The sequence below is a fragment of the Amblyraja radiata genome, chromosome 2 (assembly GCF_010909765.2).
Source record: "Amblyraja radiata isolate CabotCenter1 chromosome 2, sAmbRad1.1.pri, whole genome shotgun sequence".
NCBI classification, from domain to species: domain Eukaryota; kingdom Metazoa; phylum Chordata; class Chondrichthyes; order Rajiformes; family Rajidae; genus Amblyraja; species Amblyraja radiata.
The window spans coordinates 64,881,731-64,887,730 of record NC_045957.1 but is presented as its reverse complement, the minus strand read 5'-3'; the positions used below and the strand labels follow the sequence as shown (position 1 = coordinate 64,887,730).

Genomic DNA, 6,000 nt, shown 5'->3' with positions numbered 1-6,000 from the left:
TATCCGTAGACTTCCGAGACAGGATTGTGTCGAGACACAGATCTGGGTAAGGGTATAAAACAATTTCTGCAGCATTGCAGGTCCTAAAGAGCACAGTGGCCTCCGTCATTCTTAAATGGAAGAACTTTGGAACCGCCAGGACTCTTCATAGAGCTGGCCGCCCGACCAAACGGGGGAGAAGGGCCTTGGTCAGGAAGGTGACCAAGATCCCGATGGTCACTCTGATAGAGCTCTAGAGTTCGTGACAAGTCTGTGAATGTCCTTGAGTGGCCCAGCCCGAGCCTGGACTTGAACTCGATCGAACATCTCTGGAGGGACCTGAAAATAGCTGTACATTGACGCTCCCCATCCAACCTGACAGAGCTTGAGAGGATCTGCAGAGAAGAATGGGAGAAATTATCCAAATACAGGTGTGCTAAGCTTGTAGCATCATACCCAAGAAGACTTGAGGCTGTAATCGCTGCCAAAGGTGCCTCAACAAAGTACTGAGTAAAGGGTCTGAATACTTACATAAATATGATATTTCAGTTAGTTATTTTTAATTACTTTGCAAAAATTTCTAAACACCTGTATTTGCTTTATTATTATGGAGTATTGTGTGTAGATTGATGATTTAAAAAAAAAAGAATTTAATCCATTTTAGAATAATGTAGCAAAATGTGGAAAAAGTGAAGGGGTCTGAATACTTTCTGAATGCACTGTAGATAGTTACTTAATGTTATTCATAGTCACGGTGGGGTGAAGGGCCTGTTTGTGTCCTATATGACTGTATCATTCTACCCTCTTGCAGTTGTCCACAATTTTCAATAATAGTTTTTGCAGCTAAAGTGCACCTTGCCTTACAGGCTGCTTTGAATTTAATCTGAAAAATACATAATTGTTGCATATAATATGATGCCTCTGAAGGATATGTCTTAATATTTTTCAGATTTTTTTATTTTATTTTTTGAAGTCTCCCTCAAGAGGCTACAAACGCAAATACATAATACAAAGGCATCTAGATTTCACACAAAAGTTTCAGTAGCAACCTTAGTATTCTAACCAATGATGAAAGAATTTAGATATGTTCCTTTTCTGAGTGCTTTTTGTGTTGTTACTGCTATATTCAACTGAAGAAATGATTATTGCCAAGTCTAAGACTAGTTTGAATTTCAACAGATTGAAGTAATAATAATAATAATAATAAATGTTATTTATGGGCGCCTTTTAAGAGTCTCAAGGACACCTTACAAAAATTTAGCAAGTAGAGGAAAAACATGTAAGCGGAATGAAATAAATAGTGGAGACATGACTAGTACACAAATTAAAGACAGAATTCAATTCAAAACACAATATGAGGCAATTCAAGCACAGATGAAATGGGATGGGGACGTGGGGCTAAGGATAGGCAGAGGTGAAGAGATGGGTCTTGAGGCGGGACTGGAAGATGGTGAGGGACACGGAATTGCGGATCAGTTGGGGGAGGAAGTTCCAGAGCCTGGGAGCTGCCCTGGAGAAGGCTCTGTCCGCAAAACAAAGTAGAAGCAATGAAAGGTGCAGTCTGATTAAAGGACGTGCAGCACCTTTATTCAATTACACACGGCAAAGCTTCATGAAAACTTTATGACTGCAAAACAATAAATTTTGGCAGAAGCTATATCGTGGATTCAATTTTTTATCAGTGCACTTGTCTTCCCATAATATGTGTGGAGGAATCTCATTTATCTCAGTAATAAAAGTTGGCATGAAGTAAGTTATGATAAATACAAAGCTGTCATCATCAATTCATCCTATTCATATCAATGGGCAGATTCTGCTTGAGCAGAATATCTCACAGTGTGCTTATTAGTTGGACTTGTTCATGCACATTATATTTTAAAAACATTGCCTTGCAATTTACTGGAAGTGTGAATTGATAATGTAACACCAAGAGAACAACTGGAACTTGGTAAGTAATGGAACAATCAGTGAATCTCCTTAAGTGAAAAGATGAAAGGATTCATAACTAAAGGATTCTGAAAAGAAAAATGTTTTGAGAGGGAGAAGTCCATTTCATATCAGGTATGGGAGAAGTTTTATTTTAATGCCCCTCTGGGTTGAAAATGGTGGTGCAGCAACTATTTGTCCCTTGTCTGGACCTTGAGTCCGAAATGAAGTTTATTATTTCACCAGACTTTTCTCCAGTGTGTTCCTCAGAACCTTTTGAACATAGCCACAACATGTAGGTAGCTCCTTTTTCTATTCTTGATCAATAATCTAATGATGCAGGATAATAATGCACACAACTCAAATTTAGAGAACACCGAATCGCAGGGGGAGGCAGAGAAGTAATAGATGTAGGCTCCCCAGCCACCTCATGAGGTTTAAAAACCTCCTGTGAACTGCAGCCTAGTCCTCAAGGCTTGGTTTTGATTTTCATTGCTATCTGATCCCATTACTGTTGGCTATAGGGGATTCTGTATCTGTGATGGATATGGGATATTTTCCCAATACCCAAGCCTATCGTGATGTGTTTCAGAACTACAGAGCATGCTCTTTCCCGTGTCACATTATTGATTCAGTCCTTCCCAGATCAGCTCCATTTAACAGATGCATACTAACTCGAAGATAGGCATAAAATGCTGGAGCAACTCAACGGGACAGGCAGCATCTCTGGAGAGAAGGAATGGGTGACGTTTCGGGTCGAGACCCTTCTTCAGACTGAAGAAAGGTCTCGATCCGAAATGTCAGAGTCTGAATAAAGGTCTCAACTCAGAAATTCACCCATTCTTTCTCTCCAGCATTTTGTGTCTATCAGTTTAAACCAACATCTGCAGTTCCTTCCTACACATACTAACTTCAACATATTCCCCACTGTTAATGGTGTACGTCACTAATACAGCCGGAGAATTATCAGCACAGTGCTGGGCGGATGCTGCAATCATAGACATGAGCAGTCAGTGCAAGATTGCTGGACTGCCAGAATTTCACAAAATTGTGTGTCAGGATTTGTACAAGGAAATCCTGCAATTGTACATTTTGGGACTATCAAATTTAGCCCTTGCTCCTCTTTCAAAATTGTGCTGATCTTAATTTAGTTCACTTGGCGACATCAAGCCTATTTTGCCCAGCTAATGTGACAGTCAACTACAATACCCCCATTATCACCATTGATTAAGTTGAGCTAAATGTTGAAAAGATTATGCATTCTACCTTAAGGCTGAATATTCTAATGCACTTCCAAGCAGCAGTCTCAATTAAAGGCTGATTCCTAATTATGCGCAGAGCCTAAAATAAAAATAGCAGGGCTTTTATGAAAAATGTATAAGCTGACTTGAAGGCAACAAAACATCATGTCTTCTATTAATATTCATACCCATTTCCTTGTGCTTCTCTATATAAAATTCTAAGCATTGAAGTGTAAATTGAACAGCCATTGAATCCAGGCACCAATTTCGGAGGTCATGGTGGACGGGCATGTTAGAGGACTGGCCTAGGTTGGTCCACAGCCTGATCATCATTATTCCAGCAAGCTATTGTTGCCAATTTGACCTCAACTAATTTCCAAGGCAAAGGATAAATAGCAAGGAAATAAGATAATTTGATTTTTTTTAAGAGCCAGCACAGGAATGATTTCCTTCTGTGCAGTAATATTGTATGATTGTAACTTTGATCAGAAGATATAATATTTCCTGAACTAAAGTTAAGAATCAAACTTGTTCCTCAGATCAAATTCCTTCGGATCTCCTGGGACAAGATGTTAAAATATCTTGTAGTGCATCTCCAGAACCAGAATTAAAACTCACTACCGGATAGTGTTGGCTACCAAGAAAGTTACCCATTCATAAGTGGATACAGTTTCTACCTTTCTAATAGCATCAATTTCTTACAGCTTCTCTCAGACATTCCTCTCTCCATAAAAATTATTTATAAAGCCCAATGATCAGCTGAAAATAAATTCCAACAGCTCCCAGTGAACCAAAGCTTTCAAGAGAGGCACCTTAGTAGATTTTTTTTAAGCACTGCTTATAGCAGCCAACAGTTTAGGTGTAGGTGTCATGTTTTTCAAGGTTGGCATAAAAGTGAGTGAATGAAAAATTCCAAGCACTAATTTCCAAGAAAGGTTTTAATTTAAACACAGCATGTCTGTTTTCATACCATGTTGGTGTTCATATCTGGCACCCACCAGGGATGCCTAGAATATACTTAATTCAGTATAATGCCAGCCACTTCTTTTGTGGACTCTGTTGTGGACATAACATTGCCAAATTGATAAATTGAGCATTATTACCTGCTTAAAATTCCCAATAAATGCAAAGGCATTTCTGTCAAAATGGCTTAGTGTGATTTAAAATATACCAGCTCCAACAGCTTTGTTATGCTTATTGTAGACAATTGTTCATTTCGCAGTCGAGTGAACACAGTCTTACTTGGCTAGCAACATCATTGACTGAACTGTGAGAAGCAAACATTGCCTCGGTTGCTTCAGGATAAAATCCATTCCAATATTTTAACTGCCTCTGCAAGCAAAACAAATGTTGACTGTTATTTTCTGAATAAGGATGTTGGGTGACAAATTTGAAATTGAAAAGTAATCATAAGCTCTGTACAATGAGGATTGATTTGTAAACTAAAAATCATTTCAGAAAAGCTGCCGTAATATGATATAAGGGCTCATGATTAATCAGATTTATAGTAATTAAATCTTAATGTCTGTTCTGTACTTTAAATTGTGTGATATACAAGTACTTTCCAGGGAATAAAAGCTGAAATCCTCAATACATCACTTAATTTAAATGTTGCTATATGTTCTATAAGATCCCATGTCAGTTTGATGACCAAAATAATGGGTGAAATTTTCTGTCTCCCTGGATTTGGACCACAGGCAAAAATGAGAACAAAATGGTGGGAAACTATCCTGCCTAATTATTTTTCTCTCTTTATTAACTTAAGATTTTCACAGGACATAACACTCACACCAAGAGAATGAGTTATCAGGAAGTAGTAATGAAAATGAGGTGAGAGCTTCTTAAAAAGGCTTTGCACATCACTTTGTTCTATGTTTGCTCACGGGTAATCAAACCTAGGGATATCAAAAGGATTGTGTCGTAAAATCCTTGCATGTAACCGCTCTTAAATTAGTGAATCTGAGAAGCCCAGGCAAACTTAAAGGATATGGTATTTTTTTCCTTTCGTATGTCCTCAATGGCATCTCGGAGGCACTCTACAAATTCCCTTTCTTGGGATCCAGTACCAACCTGATTTTCCCAGTCTACCTTATTGAAATCTCCCATGACCACCATTGCATTGCGTTTCCTACTTGCCGATTGTATCTCCTGATTTAACTTAGAGTCATAGAGTGGTGCAGTGTGGAAACAGGCCCAACTTGCCCACACTGGCCAAAATGTCCCAGCTACACTAGTCCCACCAGCCTGTGCTCCAAACCTGTCCTATCCATGTACCTGTTTAACTGTTTCTTAAATATTGGGATAGTCCCAGCCTCAACTTCCTCATCTGGCAGCTTGTTCCATTCACCCACCACCCTTTGTGTGAAAAAGTTACCCCTCAGATTCCTATAAAAACTTTTCCCCTTCACCTTGAACCTATGTCCTCTGGTCCTCGATTCCCCTACTCTGGGCAAGAGATTCTGCGCATCGACCCGATCTATTCCTCTATTCCAAACTTGTACCCTATATCCTTGCCACTGTTTGAGGGCCTGTAAATAGCTCCTATTAGGGTCTTTCTACCCTTACAATTTTCCAGCTTTACTCACAATGACTCTGCATCTTCTGATCACCCCTCGCTAAGGACTGAATTTGATTCCTTACCAACAGAGCTACCCTACCCCCCCCCCCCCCCCCCACCCCCCCCCCCCCCGCCCCCCCCTGCCCACCTGTCTGTATTTTCAATGGGAAGTATAGCTTTGAATGTTTTGCTTCCAGCTCCAATCCTCTTGTAGCCACCTTATTCTCTGTAATTCCCACAACATCACACCTACCAATTTCTAATTGTGCTACCAGCTCATCCACTTTATTTCTTATA

The 6,000-nt window shown here is 39.5% G+C and overlaps 1 protein-coding gene across 1 annotated transcript in view; it reads left to right on the top strand.

The window, feature by feature from the left end:
* adcy2 (adenylate cyclase 2) overlaps positions 1–6,000 on the top strand; it is a 463,739-nt gene that overhangs the window by 286,043 nt on the left and 171,696 nt on the right. The window lies entirely within an intron of this gene.